This window comes from Chamaea fasciata, unplaced genomic scaffold (genome assembly GCF_029207755.1).
Source record: "Chamaea fasciata isolate MVZ Bird 193981 ecotype frontalis unplaced genomic scaffold, bChaFas1.0.hap1 SCAF_7, whole genome shotgun sequence".
NCBI lineage: Eukaryota > Metazoa > Chordata > Aves > Passeriformes > Sylviidae > Chamaea > Chamaea fasciata.
The window spans coordinates 43,385,245-43,407,779 of record NW_027094092.1 but is presented as its reverse complement, the minus strand read 5'-3'; positions in this window follow the sequence as shown (position 1 = coordinate 43,407,779).

Below are 22,535 nucleotides of genomic sequence, written 5' to 3'. Positions count from 1 at the left end.
ACAGTGACTAGGTTACCATGGTCAGAAAATGGCTTTTTTGGCTGCACCACAAAGCTCTCCTCTGAAGTGACAGCAACTCTTCCAAGTCAGCTCAGAAGTGAAAGATCTAGTCAAGATTAGCTTGTCACAGAAAAGGGTCTGTAAATGTGGTTTGGAAGGGTCTGTTCTAGGTTAAATGTATCAAAGAATCCCAAAATGCCACGAAATAGAAAAATGAAAAATGAAAGTTCTTGATGCTAGGAAGCACAATGTAGCACTATTTGTAATGTAAGTACATATCAATGCTTCAAAACCTTTTTTGGTCATTTTGTTCTGTTAACATATATATACTGAGAAAAGACATCTTTATGATCAGACCTGTCACAACAAAGGATGGCTTGCATATATTATATGAATTTAATTCGTGCATTTTATTTTTACTAAACATACATTTTTAAAATGAAAATGGATTAGATCCTGTGTATTTCTTGCTCTAGGTAACATTGAAAAATATAATTTCTCTAAATTAGTGGGAAAAAATAGATAAACAGATAGATAATAGATAAACACCCACTAAAAAAAACCTGCCAGAGTCTACCTGTACTGCAAAATCTTGATACATCAATGTTAATATCAGAATACAAAATATACCAAAATATTTTTTAAACATTTTACTTTATAACTTGAATTTTATTTTTACTTGAGATTAATCTGAAATCACATATTTTTGAATTTTATTTTGCAGAGTTTTTCTATTTTTCACATTCTAGTATCTGAGAAAATTCTAAAACTGGATTTTTCCCTCTGCGTACAGCTTCATTAAGTAGGCCTAATAATTCTATTCAGGTTTTAGGCTAGCACAGAGAACTTACTACTAATAAATCTATTGTATTACTCCTCATTCTGTTGAAAAACTGACTGCAAATAGGTTGCTCTTGGTTAAAATGGAATTTTTATACAGAGATGAATCATCATATAAATTCTGTCAGTAATTATTGGTACATGTATTGTTCACATGCAATCCACTGCAAATATCTAATAGCCAAATTTTGACTGAAAACAGTAGTGTTTTGAAACAGAGTTTGGCTGATATTTTTGTTTCTATAGTGTAATGCTGGGATTAACTGATTGTACCTTTCAGGTTTCAGGCTCCAAAAATTCTAGTGACATGCAATGTTATTTTTTCACTTTCTTTAGAATTGTCTTTTAACAAATGAATATTTTTGCATTTGTAGAAATTTCTACTGGTAAGTTTATTTAGGGCCATATAGTATATGAAAAACCAAGTACTATGATAAGGATTACTAATCATCTCATACTAAAATTATGAGAATGCATCTAAAAGAAAATCCATCTAACAATACAAATATACTCAGAAGACTTGGATTATTACTCAGTTGTAGCTGAGATGTACCCACGACATTCAGATTTGAAAAAGCCAGACACATCAACCCATGCTTTGTTAGTAATACTAATAGTTGCATCTTGTATCTCCTTTTAAGCATCAGGATTAGGCTTCTTTAAAGTAGCAACCTAGAGTTTTTATTCTGAAATTGTCAACCTGTAATTATACTTTATACAGCTGCAATAGCAATGCAGCATGAAGTTTATTAAGTCTGGCATGTTTTCTGTCAGTTTTTGAACTGCAGATGTATACCTGTATTTGTATCCAGGCCCATTTAAAAATGAAATATCATTATAAAAATAGACCAGAAAAATCTCTCACTTTTTTTTCTAAAATATGCAATTAAGATTTTAATTGCAATTAATATAGCAACTGACTTGTGGCGAGGATAGAAAAATTCAAAGGCCATTCAACAGTTAAAAGTTAAATAGTCTTTCCTTACTGCTCATATCCCTGAGTGGACTTGCTTTCAAAAAATGTTCAATGCTTAACATGCTGGGAGGATGAGGAGAAATGTTTTCCTGATTTATATTCTTTACTATCAGCTTGATTAAAATGGTGCTTTTCTTTTTGCATAATTATTCCAACAAAAAGGGAGATTATTTGATGCATATGGTTCCTTGTTGGAAGTGAGGTGTTGGTCTAAAATGCATTTCTGTACTTCAGTATAAACAAATTCATTTGCTAATAAAATGTAGGGAAAAACAAACAAAGGGAAATAAGAGAGGAAATTCAAAAAGAGGTAATCTAATCAATGAATAGATTATACATTTTCTTCTCAGACAGACTAGAATACCCATGACATATTCTGTATAATTTTTAAGGTATCATTTTTAATATCTTTTGATATCTGTGACAAATTTTAAGATAAAAACTTTATTCACTAAATAATCACAGAATGGTAAGGTTGGAAGGGACCACTGGAGGTCATACAGTCCAACCTCCCTGCTCAAGCAGGGTTCCCCAGAGCACATTGCACAGGTTTGTGTCCAGAAGGCTTTTGAATATCTCCACAACCTCTCTGGGCAGCCTGCTCCAAGGCATGGTCACTTGCACAGTAAAGAAGTTCTTCCTCATGTTCAGAGGGAGAGTACTTGCATTTCACTTTCTGCCCATTACCTCTCATTCTAATGCCACCACTGAGAAGAGCTAGGCTCTACCTTCTTCAAATACTTGTAGACATTGATGAGGTCCCCTCTCAGTCTTGTTTTCTGAGGCTGAATAGGCTCAACTCCTTCTCTTTCCTAGTAAGAGAGATGCTCCAGCGCTTTAATTGTCTTTTTTGGCCTCCACTGGAATCACTACAGCAGCTCCATGTCCCTCTAATAAGAAATCAAGGACTGGACTCAGCACTCCAGCTCTGGCCTCACCAGGGCTGAGTAAAGGGGCAGCATTTTCTTCCTTGACCTGCTGACAATGCTCTTCCTAATGCATCCCAAGATACCACTGGTTTTCTTGGCCACAAATAAGAGCTCACTGCTGGCTCATGGACCACTTGTTGTCCACTAGAACCCCCAGATCCTTGTCGGTAGAGCTGCTTTCCAGCAGATCAGATCCCAGTCTGTGTTGGTGCATGGGGTTATTCTTTCCCAGGTGCAGGACCCTGGATTTGCCTTTGTTGAATTTCAGACACTTCTTCTCTGCCCATCTCTCCCACCTGTTGAGGTCCTTGTGAAGGGCAGCACACCACTCAAGGGTATTGACCACTCCTCCCAGCTTTGTGTTATCAGCAAAGTTACTGAGGAGGCATTTGCCTCTTAATCCAAGTCATTGATGAGTAATTTAAAGTATTAAACCTTGGAGTCACTGTTACTTGCAGACATCCAGCTACATCCTGTGCTATTCTGAGCTCACACTCCTCTGAGCTTTGCCCTTCAGCCAGGCCTCAGTCCACCTCATGTATATCTCCTGCTTATGTTTGGGATTTGACTGGAGTTCATCTTGTTCATCTGTGCAGGTTTCCTTCCTGTCCCTTTTGCTCAATTTCTTTCCTGTTGGGATTCACTGTTCTTGAGCCTGGAGGAAGTGATCCTTTAATATTAACCAGCTCACTTGGATGCCTCTTCCCTCTAGAGCTGGTTCCCATGGGATTCTTTCAAGTCCCTGAAGAAGGCAAATATAGTTCTCCTGAAGTCCAAGGTTACAATCTTAATTGTTGTTCTGCTCTCTCCTTACAGGATTCTGAAATCCAGGAGCTGTGTTCGCTGTAGCCAAAGCTCTCCCAACCTTCACATCTCCAACCAGACCTTCCTTTTTAGTCCTTCATCACTTGCACCAGAAGATTAACATCAATGCTCAATCAATATTAATCATAACTGAAACAAACTTCAGCCACAATATACAGAATGACTATTCAATATAGGTTAATTTGTTAAAATTTTGAAAGCCATGCTCAAATAAAAACTTCAAACTCCAATATGCTTACTTTCAAAACATTCAAAACATAAACGTACAATTGTTACCTATGAAATTGTATTTAAGACCTATTTCAAGTCAGTTTAATTTAAGAAAGGAGGAAACCTGCAGACTTACCCATTCACAACAGATATTTTATGGTGACGTTCTCTGCATTAAATTGTTTAAAAAAATTTTAAAATGTTAATTGGCTTATTGTACTTCTTTGGTGAAAGGAATTGCCCTCTTTGATCTGCAGCCTAATGAGATTTATTTTGAACATCAAAGTAATCTATAAAAACTGAACAGGGAGATGAGCAGCTACATGTTTTCATGTCCTCTAAGGAGCAGGGTAGGAATCAGCAATGCAAATGCCATCGAATGTAGGGACAGTCTCAAAGAAAATTAATCCTTGCAGAAAGCAGCTGAACTTTGCATTCTGTCACCACAGTGCACTGAAAGACCTTGAATGAAGTTTTTTTCTCTTACACTGCTATAAATCTGATAGAAATTCATTGACTGTCCTGGACTACTACTGAATTCATGTTGATGAACACTGGGTCAAAACTCAGTCCCTGATCTTTGTTTTTTTAATCTGGCTCTATGATAAACAATTTCAGCTGCTACTCCAGGATCTGTGTAACTGATTCTCAACACCCTTCACATATCTGTACCAGAAGAGCCCAGTTCTGGGAAACAAACTTATATGAGACTCTTGGGTTTCGCACTGTCCTCAGTCATCCCGTGTGTCTCTCTACATGGCATTGTCACCGGCTGTCCACAAAGGTTTCGTATCCAGATGTCTTTTAAGTGTGAGCCTTTTCCATACAGCTGTGGTTAGATGTTGAGCTGCACGGTACTTCAGCAGCAGTGTCATTTCACAAAGTCAAGATATTCATTCCATCTACCTGTAAAGGATGCTCTAGGAAAGGAATACCCAAAAGACAGAGCAATCTCTTCTTCTGACATTGGAGAAATTTATTTTATTAAGAAAACAGTTTGTTCTGAATATCAGAATGTGGAGGGTTTAGGTTATATTTCAAACTTATACTATTATGACATAGTCCTCAGTTTCAAACAGAGTAGCATAATACAGCACTATTTCAACTAATGCTTTCTAAAGGAAAAGAATGTTCTTTCTTTTAGATTCAGATGTTCAAATTATCACTATTTAAACTAATTCATGTTCCCTTAATTGAATCTTTTCTGCATGTCAAATGGAGGAAAAAGTGTTATGTAGCACAGCAGATAAGCTTGAAAATTTGCAGATAAGCTCATCAAAAGGGCATGATATTCGTATAGAAATATCCTGTGTTTTTTTCCTCTTAAGTATTATTTTCAATGGATCCTCTTGTGATTTCTAAAAAGCATCAAGTATCCACAGATAGATAATGCTGAGTGTGCAGCACTTGTGCAAATCAGGCTATTCATGTGAATCCCTAAAAATAAAATGCTGCATGGTGGAAATGCTTGGCGTTGTTTTTTTTGGGAGGGGGAAGTAATTTGATTTTTTAATCTCTGTAAAATACTGTAGCAAAATGTCTTTGAGGTAGAAATAGATGAAAAGGTTTTGAAAAAGGTCACTCACAAGAGAAATTTCATAGAAGTGAGTCGATTTTTAATGATTTCAATGAAGGGAGAAGGTATATGACATTGCAAATATATCATACTAATAAACATGTTAAAAAATTCTATGTTGATATTTTTAGGAAAAGAATTTTCTAATATCCACACTGATATGACTGTTTTCCAGATTATGCTATAAATTTTTAGACATTCATGTCAAAATTTATTTCTTCTGTTTTACTGAAAAAGGTATTTAAATTATTTCGTTTTTAAAATACTTTTTTAAAAGGAAATATCAGTGTTCCTCCCTCTCTTCCCCTTGCCTTCTCTCTCCTCCTATCTCTTCTACTTCCCTCTTCTGCTATCCCCTCTTCTCCCTTCCTTTCTGTATTTTCACAGAAAGAGGAAAACTTGCTTTATTCAAGCTGTTTTGAATCACATAAATTTTAAAATCAAACTGAAATAATTTATATATACAAACACATTATAGAAATTCTGCAAAACTTGGATTTTGACAGCATTTTGAAAAAATATAGAGCCGTTTTTTGCTAAAAAGATACAATATTTCCATGATTTTGTATCTTCTCAGATTTGATCTGTCATTAACTTTATTAACATGGGCACCCAGTAAAAGTGTATTTACTAAGTTGAAAACATCTTGTAAAATCAAACATATTAAATTATTTATATTTGAACAGCAACATTCAGAACTGAGAAAAAATGGAATGGAGGCATCTCACAGCTTAGCTTAGCTTATCTTAATAATATATATATAATTAATTTCCCTTCTGGAACACTTTATTTGAATGCAATAGTAATGCAGCCATAATTAATTTATTTGTTTTTTAAGTCAGGGTTAACAACAGCCACTAGTTGTGCTTACCCTGGTGGAAATACTTATACAGACCCATCTAAATATCTAACAAGAACGAACACCAGCTCCAACTCAATAAAAGTCATAACTGGAATTATGGATGGATTTTTCAAAATTCATGTATGGAATTAAGTCCAAATTTCAACATCATTTTCAGTATTGTGCATTCATTACTTAATTTAAGGATGATTATAGGTTACCCTAAAAACTAGTACTTTATGACAGCCAACAGATTTTATGCCAAGAATTAGTGGTGGTTACTTTTAAGTGTTCTTATACTTACAATGACTTCTTTCAGCTGCCATATCTTAACCTCTGGCTCTGTCAATCTACCACCCACATCACCCACTTCATGACCCAGCAGTGGGATGCTTAATGCTTTGTAGAAGCCATTATTCTATGTCTTGATAAACCCCCCACTTCTCTGCAAGTCCATAATGATACTATTCTAATTATCTTGACTAATATCTAATTAATCTTGACTACTTAATGAGTCTGCTGGCTTTCAGACTGCTGTCTCTTTTGTTCTAACTTCAAAAGACATGTATCAATGAAAAAGTTAGCGGTAGCAAACCCAAGAATAGTTCTTTTATAACTACAGTTGAATTACTCTGATATTTGCATTCTGTCATGGCCCTGGCATCTGATTCACACATAGTGCTAGGCAATTCACCCACTTAAAAATTCACTTCCTTGCAAATTTTCCCACCATAGTAACCACTAAAGATACGAGAAATGAAGAAGTTAAGGTAATAAAAATTTTTGACAATCCTTGTCCTGAGGAAGACACCCAAAAGTAAAAGAACTTCTGAAGTCACTGAGGTTGTCAAGGGATTTCGTAGAGTTATGATCTCACCTGTGTTATAGTGGATAACCATCATTTGTAAATTCCAAGATTCACATGTGGATTTTTGATGGCTGCAAAATGGAGAGTTACTTGCATATATGGTTTTTGAACTAGATCCTGATAATTCTTCTGAAGAATTTTCTATCAAACGTTGTTCTTGTTTGGTTTAAAGTACACTAAAAACAAATAGCGTCTAAATAAAAGTCTGTTTACATGGCTGCAAGTACTCAGGGATGATAAAGAACAATTAGATTAAGAAGATGGAATAGCTTCAGTAACTATAGTGTCCTTTATCCTTTGCATAGAGGGACAATGTTGTCTTGCAAATTTTTATGTGCTCATGTGGAAACTTTCAGTTTGCCAAAAAGTATTCTGTGACTTTAGGCTTTGTGTCAAGTCTCAAAACAGGAATCTAAATTAAAATTACCCCATGGAAATAATTATTAAAATTTTATGGAAACAAGATATTTCTTATGGAAAAATGTAATAAAATGATCAACTTCTATTCATTGTTCACAGGTGAAGGGTTGGGTAATAAAAGAGAAAATTTGAGCATATGTCTGGGGTTTTTTGCAGTGGAAAGTCTATCGAAGACTGATGAATCATATTTTTAATGGGAATGGTATATAAAATATATTCTTAATTTTAAATTAGGTGTTTATGAATAATATTACATTATGTTTATGTTATAAATCTTAGAGCAATGTATTCCAGTTAGCAGGGAAATTCACTTTGGTGAATGTTGCTTACTGAAGTGTCTATTGAATTCACATGGTGCAGAATTAGACCACTGTTTTTTTATTATACAGAATTTTAGTATTATTTTTTTAACAGTGGGATAGGAAATGGATGACAATGGACTTCTAAGTGTCACCTTAGAGCCAAAAAGGCAAAATGAAGACACATGCAAATGAAATACTGAAAGGATTTCAGTTAGGAAAAAAAAAATAGTAGATATAAATATACACATAGGCAAATATTCATCTTTTCATTTCAATACTTTTTTTGTTAAAATCAGTTTGTATCTACAACCTGAGAAATTTCAAACTGTGCATGTACTCCCTAATAGCATTTTCTTATTGTCTTATTCATGTATTAATTTGTTACTCCATTTATCCCCCCATAGCATCTCTTCCAAAATCACCTGAGAAAATTAACAAAGGTGTTTCACAGGTCTCTTGGGTCTGACTGGCACAGAGTTAATTTTATGCATAGTAGCCTGTATGAACCTGTGTTTTGGACTTGTGACTGAAATAATGACCACACCAGCATTTTGATTATTGCTGAGCAGTTCTCACACAGCATCAAGACTTAATCTTTTTCTTACTCTACTCCACCCAGTGAATAGAGTAGCAGTGAGCAAAAATTTGTCTGGGGCACAGCCTTGACAGCTGATGTAAATCGGTCAGAGGGATATTCCATGGCATGTAACTTTATGCTCAGTAATAAAAGTCAAGCAAAGGGGTTTTAGGGAATTCAGACTTTGCCTAGAGACTGGCTGATCATTGGTCTTCTTGAGATCAGTGACAGCCTTTGCATCATTTGGCTTATATGCTTGGGTATTTTTTTCCTCTTTCCTCTGCTATTTAAACTGCCTTTATCTCAACCAAGGAATTTTTCTCACATTTGTTCTTCCCATCCTCTGTCTCATGCTGTTTTGTGTGGGAGAGAGTTAATTAAGCAGCTGTGCAGTGCTTAGATGCTACCTGAGGTCAACTCTACAGGGAATATTTCTGAATACCCTTACAATTTTTTAAAATAGTTTTATCAATTTGCAAAATGAGCATTAAATCCTCATTCAGAGTCTGAATTATTATCTATTGAGTCCATGATGAAACTCCAACTGACTTCTGATCAAAGAATTCCTGAGAAAGTGGACCTGAAGGACCTAGTCTTGAAGGAAATATTTCTTTCTTTTTCTCACTAAAGGAACATCTAGAATGAAGTATGTAGAAGTTAGGTGTTTTTGCTTGGCTATTTTACCTGAGAAGACAGATGCCTCTGTAGGCCCAGAAGACAGTTTGCCTTTTCTTAAAACTAATATCAGTTCTGAATACTTAGAGCAGTCTTAAAAGCTAAGTTAAATTGATATCTATATCTTCAGTAGCTAATGCTATCAGGGAGGATTGTAGCTGAAAATTTGCATGTAATAAAGTATCAGAGCAAAGTGAGGCCCTCTTTTAATTCTTATTGAATACAATGGTAGTTCCACAGTCCACACTGCCATTGGCATTGGAGATGTTAGGTTTGAGGTAAGAGTAAGGCTTGAAAAGAGTCATGTGCGTCGTGGGTATTTACACATTTCTCCCTGCTCTCCTACTTCAACTAATTTAAATGGGAATTAGCAATTTAAATGTGATCCTGGGCAAACAAGTGAAAAGAAGACTCAGCAGACGAAAAAAGCAGTAGCAGTTGGTAGAGGTTTTTGGCTAATCTAAACACTTGAGAAAAAGCAAATCTATTGAGAATTAAATGCTTGTTGAAAGGGAATGATGAAAATCACATTATTTACTTCTGAGATTAACTGTGCCCTTGCTATTCACTGGGCATTTAGTGAAACAATTCAAAAAATGTTCCCAAATTAGGTAAATATTTGCAAAGGATTTGAAACAGTGGAAAATAAGAAGCTCTTTGTGTTTGTTGTTCTCTGATTATCAATACTAGTTTAAAATGTCACATCAAACCTCTCAAGAGAGAGGGGTTTTCTTTAATATGGAATGCTTATTGCATCCCATTAGAAATGTATCTCTACTCAGTTTGTCAAAATGGACATTTCAAACTGGCTGCCAAGATAAAGATGTCCTTGTAAGTGTGGGCAACTCTCTGAGAATTACATTTGTCAGAGAGCTTCTCTAATAGAAACTCAAGCATAATTGAGACATTTAAGCTGCCCCAGTGCAAGAAATCCTCTCTCTACATCTGTGCTTCCTGGAACTTTAAACACCAGGGATTTCACTGTAATTTGCCTAATACCATGTTCCTGTCAGTAATGACGTCTAAGAATTATCCTGTTAACCTGTCCAATGTCAGTTTTACAGATGGTAGTTATCAGAACTCTATTAAATTTCTCCAGGTAAATTCACTTTGCAGGAAGATCCTACATCAAATAGATGTTAGTGTGAGCAGGAACTGCACTCAGCTATGAAGCTCCTCTGGGGCAAGTGGCACAGCATCTCCCCTACAGCCAGGTACAGCCATTCACACAGACTGTGAGTGAACTGAAGGACCTGAGTGATGGCTCTGTGCTCTTTCTCAGCTAAAGCTGTGCTGAAACCAGTTATGCCATAAGACTAGAGTTGTTAGACAATGCTGAGATTACTGCCCACAGAATGAGCTCTGGTTCTGAAAACTAAACCTAGTGAATCCAGGAGGATATACTGAAGAGGTAGGACTACCTCCTAGACGCCCAAGGCTATTTCTGTTTCTAGCAATGATTACACAACACTGAAAAGGAACAAATAGATCCCCTGTTGCCAGTAGCTACTAACCTCTTTGTTGGTTTTATGAAAACTCAGCTACAGACAACAAAACTATACAGAATCTTTCTGGTTTCACAGAAATAAAAATGTCAACTCCTTGCTCTCTGACAGGTATCATATAGAGAGTACAAACATTTCTATACCTGAAGTGGGAGCAGTGATTTGAAAATCTCTAAAATTCTGATAAAAGAATGTTTTCCACCTGTCCTTCAAGTCTTCAAAAATGTGGATCTTTCAAACACTTCCCTCTGTCAAGAGAAAGACAAATGATTCTATTCATAAAAAAAAATTCTGGACAATTTATTTTACCATCTGTCATTCCTTCAAACTTTTCTTCCTTGTTTTGCTTGGAGCACCTACTAGTGGTTCAATGCAAGAACCAGGATTTCACTGGGTGTTTCAGAAATTACATATTGTTTTCTGTCTTTACAGAAGCATTAGTGCTCTCTGCATGCAGCAAAAGAACCAGAGCAGTCTTTAACACTTAAAAATATGCAATTTAAAAACATATGCAATTTAATAATAGAAAATGCTGTTGAAATATATATTGTCCTCTAACATAGTATGAAAGGTCCTTTATTATTTAAACTGTGTTATTTCAGGTAATTTCTCACTTCCTCATAGCAAAATTGGCACAATTAATTTTGTTTTACATAGAGATTATAAGAGGAAGAGAAATTGTTTTTATTTTGTTAAAACCATCACTAATTTTCACAATATATAATTCCACCTGTGTTATTGTGAGGGGATGTTCAACAAAATGGCGTTTCCATTTAAAATTAAGTTTTTAGCTAAATTACAAAATAAGGTAGATATGGTCAGTAGTAACTATAGTCACTAGTTAGTAATCAGATGACAATCTTTGATTCTGCATAAATCCTATAATAAAAAACAAAACTCTAGAAAGGCAAAAATGCTAAAGAAGAGATAATAAAATCACCGAAGAAAATTTTGGTTTTTGTATGTTTCAGTAAACTTCTTCAAGTGACTGAACTTTTGTGCTTGTTATCTGAATCATGAAAGAAAATGACAGATTTAAGAAAAACATTGATTCATACTGACAGCAATAATCAAAGTATTGATGCAAAAACTGTCATGATTGTGCACCTGAAGGATTCACTCAAAAAATAGAAACAAAATCTCCAGTAAGTAATTTGTCAACAATTTTTAAAGAGGTGAGAACTTTGCCTGCAGGGTTTGTAAGGGAGATGATGGAAATAACTAACACAGATAATTGCTCAAGGGTTGGGGATAACTATTGCAGGCAATTCACCCTCTGGAACTGAAGCAGTATTTTGACAAAAGCCACAATTATGAGAAAAAGAGAGGGATGAAAAATCTACAAATCCTGCAGACACCAGCCAATATGAAAGAAGTCAGTGTCTAACTACTGGAGTCCAAGACAAATGAGATGAGTACATGATACAAACATACCATCATTGTCAGCTGTCTTGCCTGAGAATACTCAGTGATCTGGGTCTGTAGACCTAAGGGTGCAAATCACTCACATGCTTAACAAAATCGTTTATTCACATCCTTTGGGACTTACTGAAAACACACTATTATTTTCTCCATATTAAATTATTGAGAACTTCTTGCTTTGAATTTTTTTAAGAGCAAAGATGTTACTTTCCATTTACTTGGTCAGATTCCAATTTGTTTCATAAAAATTTTCCCTTCAACATCATAATATACAGTATTTCTATTAATTTTGCTCTGATTTATGGCATATTGCTGCATCTCATTTGCTACAGCTATTCTCTACCCACAAGGGATGTTTTGGTGGAGGAAAAAGATCACATTCACCACAATGGGTTTGCTTTGTCAAAAAAAATTGTTTGGCTATTAAGTGTTCTATGTGTATAATCAGTTGTCATTAAAATCCATTTTAAAGCTGTCAGATTTTTTTAATTAGTCTGCCCTTTTAAAATACCATAAATAATTAGTTGTGTATATATAGAGCACTCAACACAAATAAACTTGTTTGTTGTCTTTTATTTCAATGACATCTCATAACAAATCTCTCTGTTATACAGGGAAAATTTTTAGAAAAAGGAAATAGTAAGAAAAATTAGTTGACTGACATGAACCGGGCAATGAACAATCAGCTACTAGCATAAGCACTCAACCTGGCAGTATCAGTTTGGTGTCAGTCTCATAGATAAACTGAAATGTTATTGCACTTGTATTTGCACAGAGGCATTTTTATTAATGCTAGAACCAGTCCTGCTTTGGGTCTGAAGGACAGAGTGGTGCAGGGAGACCTGACAACTTCATCTCACATGAGCAAACTGGCAGCAACCTGAGCCCCAGCTGCTGTGGGAAAGAGGGTAGATGGGTAGCCCATGAGGTCATGTACTGCATTTTTTTCATTAAACTAAGAGGCCATTCCATGGGTATTACTTAGATTTTTCCCCAAACGTTATACTGCTTTTTGTAAGATTTGTCATAGTCATAGTCATACAGAATACCTTCCAGTTTCCCCTCTGGAGAAACTAATGTGTCACTAGTTTAGCTTTCTGTCCACTCAAATTGTGATGCTGGAGCACAAACAGTAGTTAATGTAGTAGTAGTTAGCACAAACTGTATCCTAATCAAGATACTCTGATAATGTTAAAAAAAATAAAAATCTGTTTGGGCACACAAAAACATGCATCACTGTGTGCGTGGCCATGAAAATAAGTGCAAAACTTAACCATAACTTATTCACAAGTTTCACATCAAGTGAAAATATGTAAATACTGAATTGATTTTGTTATTGACATGTGTTTGCAAAGTCTTTTCTGTAAAGTTCTTTGAAAGGCAAATAAGATAGCTCTACTCAATACCAAAATAAACCAAACCCCAAGTTCTTCTATTGGATGCAGTGAGGACATGGCTGTCTTCCCAGTCCCTTCTCAGCCTTCCCAACGGTGAATCAGGTTTGTTTTAACCTGTCTACACAGGGTGAAAATGCCCAGATCTACCCTGTAAAACAGTTAGTTACTTTCCACTGAGAAATGTTGAATTTTTACTTCACTGCTTGTCACAAGGAAGGAAAGAGATGAAGTAATTCATTCCTCTGAAGACTTAAAACAGGTTTGCCTAATAACATATGTATTTTACTGAATGTGCAACTTAAACATACTTCAGACCACAAGTTACAAGAGGTGAATGAAGTGATGAGATGCAATTCTCTATCAAAATACAGCTTTATTGTTATTCAAACAGAATCTCCACAATCTTAGCCCAGAAATGAAGGGGTCATCCCAGAAATGTCCTCCTGATACTCTTAAAGGCACACAGCTAATATTGCATGAAGTTTAGATATATGACTTAGGATAGTATTCTGAGAAAGAGATATTATTAGTCTCTGTCAATCTAGTTAGCTATGGTTATTTATATTTTACTCTTGGATACATTTCTTCAAAATTTATCAGCAATCTGTGACAAAAAGGGTTTTTAATGGTCTTAATAAAAATAAGAAGGGATTATATAAAAAATATGGATTGATTCTGATTCCATGTCAAACTGCACAGACAACATCTATTTTGATGAAGCAAATTCGAGGTCAGATTGTAAGGGATAAGAGTAAGAGCTAAGTACATAGGACAGAATGTCCCGTTCTTGCAAGCATCTGAAAAATTATATGAGATAAAGGCTGTTTATAATTGAAAACCATTCAAGACCAAAAAGTAATTTGAAGGTGACAGATTACATGCAAAATACACATGCAAAATCTAGTGTATATCCTTCTTTTCTTCAACCCTCCACCACAGCTAGATGTTTTGAGGAGACGTGATACCTTCCCTTCCAGACTAAATGGAAAAACTAGAGATGTTTCCCAGAAGAAGCCAGGAGGTAAAAAAAGATGAATCTGCACATGTAAGGCAATGCTAGAGATTTTGTTTCTGAAAGGTAAAGTTAAAAGTTGGAAACTTGTTGATGTGTTTTCCAACCTAATAGACAAACATAAAAAGATCCAAAAGGTGCAAGCTATAAACAGACAAATGCAGATGAGACATTATTTTCACATGTAGGAAGAAATTTGAGTCACCAACACAATTTGAAAGGATTGTAGGGAATTTTCTTTCACTTAATACTTTTTAAAACAAATGGTTGATATTTCTTCTAGAAGGAAATAACTGTTGCTCAACTCCAGTTGTTAGACTTACAGCAAGTATTAGTAGCCCTGCTTGAATTTCAAGCAAACTAAGCTATGAGTCTAGCCATCCCCTTTGATGCTTTTAATACTGTCAAAGTGCTGAATTTCTTCCTTGGCTTTGCAATGTCTCCAATTTCCAAGTTTTTTGTAAAAATTTGAATCAGTGATATGGATACATTCTTAGGATTATTTTTTTTATAATGAGGTGAAAATATCTCAAAGTATTTAATCTCTTATTTTATGACGGATTTTGTGATATTTTTAGCAAGAAATTCATAATAATTTTCAATAGAGAGGAAGACACTGTCTCAATTATCTTTGTATTCAAGATGGACAGATCAATATTCGGAATATTGTGAACATTTCTTATGTTTCTGATACATTAAAATAATTTTAATCCAATTTCACAAGCATTACATTATCTTATCAATTAATTTCTCTTCATAGGATTCAGTTATAAAAATTCATTCCCACAAAAACTGCTATACTATTAATAAATACTATTTATTTAGTTAATATAAATAGTTATGGAGTGACTCCTCACTGCTAAGTCAAAAAAAAACCTAACTTGTATAGATCACTTTTGTTGTTGTTTTTATAGCAAATTGAAAGACATTTGAAATAGATCTCAGGGGAAAGATGTGGACGTGTATTGCTAATTCTCATATTTAAAATGCACCAGTTAAGTGGGTAGCTGCTGCCAGTTAAGAAGGAAAGATTTGGTGTTAATAATGTCTAATGTCTAAAGGCGAGGCCCCTTTTATAAGCTTTAGTGTGTAATATGAAGTCACCTGAGCAGAAACAAAGGACTTGTCATTTGTTTTTTTACTTTGAACAGATTGACAATACATGTTAAACATCATCAGTCCAGCTACAGCAACAGAAAAACTTAAAGCAGAACAGGTCACAAGTTAGATAATACTAATAGAAATCTTAGATATTCTCTGACAGTGTAATTCACTTCTGAAATAACATTTGGGGCAGGAGAAAATATATGAATACATCAAGGCAAACAAAATCTGTTCAATTAACAAGGAATTACTCTGGTTCTAATTAGACATCAAAATTCATTGCTTTTTACGTTAATGAAAAAATGTAGGATGTAGAAATTTAAGTGAACCTAAAGTTTTCATGAATGCAGAAAGAAACAAAAACATATTTTCCATTATTATGTTACTAATATTACCTGCAATGAGATTGAGCCCAGAAGCATTTATTATTAATACTTGGCAATGCATTTTAGACATTTAATGAAAGGAATAATATCTAAAATACCTGCCTAAGGAACAGTGATACTTAGCTGTAAAAATAAACATCAAGAAAAGTTGGGGTTTTTTTTTTCCTTTATGAATACATATGATTGAAAAAGTATTAGCAGACAGCATTATTGTGAGCAATCACATACACTCCATTTATCTGAAAATGTACATGTTTAGACGGCAAAAACTATTTTTATTGTTGGTTTTGGAGTTGTCTGTTTCTTTTATGAGAACAATATGTCAGAAAAGCAGTTGAGTTTAGCTGTCATCTGACTCGATGTAACTTCTTAGAAAGGAGATGTTACCTATCAGATCTGCTTTCAATGACAGGAACAAAAAAAAGACATGCACAATGTCTAAAATTTTTCCAATCACTTTATTCACCCCTTTTTCACACGTTGTTCACCCCTTGACTCACTTTGTGAGGGCTACTCCAGTTTCTGGGATTCACTGACAGAAGTAAGGTGTGGGCTTGTTTTTCTGTTTGTTTGGTTATTTTTCTCTCCTGCAGATCAGCAGCTCACTGAGATGGATTCACAAGATATAGAAGTTTTGTCACTTGCCTGCCTGGAGTTGATATATACCACATAATTAACCAACACCCTGTCCGGGCTGTCTCTTTACCTCTTTGGATCTGCAGACGATATTTATTTTACTGTATTAAAAAGGATCTAACTATTTTTAAAAATAATCCTTGTGTCAGAGTATGAAATCATTGTATGAAATTATTTGTAAAATTGTGCAATATGTTGGGTTTTTTCCTTACATTTTCAAGAGCTTTAATTTTAATCTAAGACAATTAAATGTTTTTCAAATAAGTTTTCTCAATTGAAAATATATGTGTTAGAATAAAAGGAAGTAGTCCATACAGATAAATTTACAATGAAAGTGGTAAATCAATGAAGCAGTTAATGAGTTAAAAGTGTTCTGTAATATGGACTATGAAAGAACTGTATTGTACTGAAGTCCAGTCTCTAAACTTGTTCAGCCTCTGACCTTTCTGCATTTTTATTTCTTACCTATGATTTCTTAGCATGCTTTTATCTAACATCCTTGATTGACTATGCCAAGTAAAAAGTCTTATTCCTCATTTTTATTTTGGTTTATTATAATTTAGTTATTTATTTAATCAAAGTATTGGAGTCCTTCAGTCCACAAGGTCCTATATGTGAAGCAGAAAATAATGTATGGAAGGGAGGTTGGATAATTCAGCTCATAAGGAATGATCCAATATAAGATCTTTATTTTACGCAAAGTCAGATCAGTTGATCACCCACTCAAAACTCTTCCATGGGGAGCTGGTACTGGGAAAGTCAGCAAGAGAAACCAGGTTTCTGGAAAACACCCTAGAGATGTGTCTCCATCAGATTGATAGGGCATATCTGCATGCTTTAGATGCATTAACCCAGCAAGATTTTTGGTACTTACCAGAAAAGAGACATTTATTATCATAATTCTGTATTTTCAGAAGGACAAATATCATCAATTATTAGACACTCTCCAGTTAGACAAGCAAGATTTGAAGCATCTAAACTTTGGATTTGGACAGCTAGGTAAGTTAACCCAGCCATATCTTTGCATCTTTTTTAAATAGATATAATTTTAATTTCAAAGGATATTGTAGTGACAACCGTCTGGATGACTGAAAGTGTAAGTTGGATAAATATTCAAAAGATAAATAGGTTTAGACATTTTTTATCTCCACACGTTGCCCAGTTACAAAAAAACTGTCAGTACATTCTTTTCAGTGTACTGGAAAATCTCCTGGAATACATACTGAAGCCATCATTTACATGTATGCACCCAAGCCTGCCCTGTTCTCTTTGCAGCCTTGAATAGATGAGGTTTTTAAAAGATTATTATTGCAGTTTAAAGGATTATAAATTTCATAAATTCTGATTATGGTCTTGTATTTCTTTTTATTGATCCTTTCGGGGAGGTTAATATAATAACTTAGATGAGGATGTATCTGCATTTGTTGGGAAAATTCATTCAGAGCTATGAAAATGACATTGTGAAATAGCTTGAATGGTCCTTTGCCAACATACTTCCCATCAGGATGATAGGAAAGAGTAAGAAAGACCTCAGAATTGTTTACAATGACAAAATAGCAGGTTACCATGCTGCCTAATTTTCCCCTTTAAAATATTAAAAATCTAAACAATTTTTTCTAACGCTACCATAATTATACATTATAGAGCTAATGTTTAAGGATTTTTGTTGCAAGAGGATCTCAGCATGCAAGGACTTTTGAATATGTAGTCTGCTTCCTTGCAGGTTATATAATACAGCACATGACATGATACATTTCCAGAGCACAAAGAAGTTCTGGAACCAAGTATCTCCAGAAGAGAGTGTTTTGTTCTGAAACCTGGCTTTTGTTCCCTATTTTGCCATTTGAGCTCCACCTGACCTTTGGCAAGTCCTGTAAAGCAGAACCACAAATTACATTGCTGTTTAATTCCAAAACTAATATTCTCAATGTCCTCAGCCAGGACTCATTGTAATGTTAATATTCCCAAAGATATCTCAATTTCTGCCTCTGAATAGTCTAGAAACAGGGCAGTTTTTACAGTTTGGCAGCCACAACCCATACTTTCCACTTCTTCAAAGGCAATGCAACAAGCTCCCTGGAAAAGCAATCTGAAGGAACAGCAGAGAAGACTGAGAGGCTCCTGCTTCTATCAGGCGTAGGTCTGTCTGAATGACATGAGTTTGGAACCAGGCAAAGATGGAAATTATTATCTGCACAATTAATTCAACAGTATGGCTACTAAGAAGAAATAAAGCTGCTATGTCTCTTGATGGTGCCTGCCCACAGTTCCAGATTGGAAAGATTTAGGAACCAGTAAGATGAAGCTGTCCTACTCAGCGCACCAGACTGTAAGGTATTCTGTGGAACAAAAAGATTGTAGGCCTAGTTCATGCTTTTCTCCTTGATTATCTGGCTTATTAAAACAAGGAACGCTTTCTCATTACAAATTCCTGGATATCACAAATTGTGATTTAAAAGATTTGTCTTTCTCCAGCTTTTTTTGTTTTGTTTTTATGGGGTTTTTTTTTTGTTTTGGGGGGGGGGTGTTTGGGTTTTGGGGGGGTTTTTTGTTGTTTTGTTGTTGTTGTTGTTGTTTTCTCTTTTAGCAGAGGCATATAAAAGTATATTAGTTACAGAAACTGAAAATTTTGATTCAATAAAACAAATTGTTACTTATCCTAGAGTGCCCAGCACTTTTGGTCTCATGAGGTAATGCGTTTAAGTGGTTCTTCCTGATAGCCACACTAGGCTTCTCATTCAGCCCTGCTCTGTCACTGCTGCTCAGTGGGAATCTTGCACCTTTGCTAGGTGACTCCTGGTTAGAGACAAATCTAGAATTTAATTGGCTGAAACAACATACTACATTGTTCAATTCTTCAAAACACCCCTAATGCGGACCAACTTTAAGGGCAAATTAAAGTTTTAATATCATGAGTGGAAGCTTTCACAAGGCTATTCAAAACCACATCCCCTCCTGCATCCCTTGTCCCAGAGTATTTGTTTCTAACAGTCACTTTTGAATGCTTTCCTGTTTGGTTAAATGTCCCATGAGTAAAGGTAAGTCAATATAGGCAATAAAGAAATTAAGGTTTCTAAGGAAGGCTTAGGAAGAGATGGGATATCTACATGCAAAAGTTTATTGCATAAATCATAGCTGCAATTTGACACACTTCTTGCTACTAACTTTGATTTTTCAGAAGTGTTTAGAGTTAGGCATCTTTATGGATTCCATTACATCCCATTCTAAGGAACTGAGAAGCTCCTTAATAAATGCACATTCAAACTATTTAGGGCATGGATGTTCAATATTCTTACCTTAAATTTCCTACGGCCTAGAATTGTTCCAATTATTAAAAAAAAAAAAAAAAAAAAATCAAAACAAGAAAACATATCAAGAAGGTTGGACATTTGACAAGGATGTTTGGCATGGTTCTCATGAATGAAAGAGGGGTTTTTAACCGGTAGTAATGATACGTCTTTTTGTATAAACATAACTACAATTAACGTTTTCACCTGAGACTGAGATTTAGTCTCCCTTCTTGCAACTTGAGCTGGGTGGCTCTAAACCATGTTTCTCATGTTATACATATTCACAGGATTTTTCAGTGAAGCCTTTCCAGAGTTAATAGTTTCAATGGGCATTTTAAGATTTACTAAAATCTGATATCTACTAAATTCCACTTATTATTACATATTTTTAAAACCCTTGTCTTTTTGCTACAGTAGCAAGTTGAAATGTAAGATCATTCTTTTGCTTGAAATTCCCAACTCTCCTCCCAAATATATTGCAATCCCTTTCTATAGAACAGTAAATGGTTTTTATACATGTAACAAAAGCAATTTTACCCTTTACCCCTATCACCTTTTCTTCAATGTTCCCTGTCATAATTTTCTACATGTAGCACTTATGACACATAAATCAAATATTGTGCCTATACATGGGGAAAAGTCACAATATGAAGAAATGTGTGAAGGAATTTCATAGGTTTTGCTTAGAGAGCTGCTTCCGTAGCTCAGGCAATATTTATTTACAAGGTCAGAGCAGCTCAGTGATTTAATTCTGGGAGAATTATATTCTATGTCTCCTACAGGAAAGCTTAGTTTTGATTCTAGCTCCTCATCCTGGCTGTAAACCAGCTGCTCTGCTTTTACCTTGAATGGATGCAGCAAATGTTTAGAAATCTGATTGAAAATTAGTTTAGTTGCAGCTGTCAGACCTGTAAAAAGACAAATAGGGATACTAGGGATGTGTATTAAAAATCCTGTGGTGCAAGTGCAAGTTTATTCAGTCCTTGGAGTGAATGAAGTAACATAGATGATATTACATACCAAGTTGCATTTGCATTTCTGGCTTAAGTGAGCTCTAACCATTTCATATTCTTACGAAACTTTGTATTTTAGTATTTCTAATGTTTACAACTATTCAATTCCTAAAACATTCTTTAAAGCATTGTTTTGTGTCATGAAATCTTCATTACATTCCAAATTTTGGTAGATAATATCTAGTTATTCTCTCTTTTGCAGGATATTTCCTTAGTTCACTTTACTGGCATCATTATATCAGGCTGATCCATGGGACAGGCTAAATAACCAAGGTTTAATACTGTATTTACATGGCTAGTGGGGTGGAAATGACCAAAGAATGGATTCTGTAAACAAGCAATTGATTTCCCCACTCTCTAAAATAACTGTGGCCCCACTCAAGGACTGAAAATCCTAAAGATTTATGTTCTTTCTAAAAAATTACTAAATGTTCCCTAAGACCCTTACATATTTCAAAAGTCTTGGTCTAATTTCGAAAAGCTTTACCCTTAACCAAAATAAATGCAATCTACATTACAGGACATTTCAAAATAGGAAGAAGATTAAAAATAACAAAATTACCTCCTCATCTATAATTTCTATGATAATGTTATAGATATGTATTACAGTAAATCACTAAATGTAGAGATACCGGCACGCAAGTCCCTTGACACACACACATCATTCCAATAACTGCTAACAAACATTGCTTCCTCTTTACAGAGATGAAAAAAAAAATAATGGTCCTCTGATTCTGAAAGATTTTAGTCCACAATAAACACTGAGATATTTACATGCAAAAACAGGCTTGGGCTTCACTGAATAGCCAACCAGAGCAGTTATAAACACAGCAGGCAAACAGTTTGTTGATAGCAATAGTTAGTTCAGAGGCACTGTGCAATTTAAAAATAAAAGTGTGATTACTCAGTGCTTTATAAAAATTCTTTATAAAATTTGCAATAAACAATTACAGAGTGATTCACCCACATTTTCAATACCTCTCTACTAAGCACATTATAAGGTTCTATATAATTTAATTTTTCTCAATGGATCATTTGTAATCTGAATACAGCACATTGGGTTTTTGTTCCTTATAAAAGTAGTGCAATCAAACCTAATCACCATATACAAGTAGTGGTATCAATAATAATTTTAGGTTTGGGGTTTTTTTTACAATTATTGCATTCAAGCTGAGATCAAAAGGTTAACTCTCAACACGTTCCACAGTTATGCACAATTTCAGTCTATTGACTGAGCTATAGATCAAGGTAGCAGCAGTTTCTCTCTGGCTAAAAAGAAAAGTCTTACTTATTTCCTCATCATTGATTAATCCCGAGTGAAATTAATGTTTAATAGCTGCATCGTTCCAGTACATGTTCGTTTTGACCTTCTTGTTAAAATAAACATGTAATTCAATGGTATTATCAATATCATTTACTTGAAGAATCTTCTAGTATTTGGGAAGCAGAAGTGTGTGTCTATTTGCTAATAATTGTTTCTTGACCTTTACAAAAGCTGTGTTTTGTGCCTATATAAGTACAGATTTATTCACAAAGCACTTACAAATTTCCATTGTTAAATAGGGAGGAAAAAAGACACCTTTAAATATGGAATATTTAAATAATAATAATAATATTTGCAGAGTGACACTGATTTAATTATTTATAAATTCTCAAATCAGAAGCAGGTGAAAAATTCTTTTGCACCTCCAGATTTTAAACAAAAGTAAAGAGGTGACCTCCAACATCTGC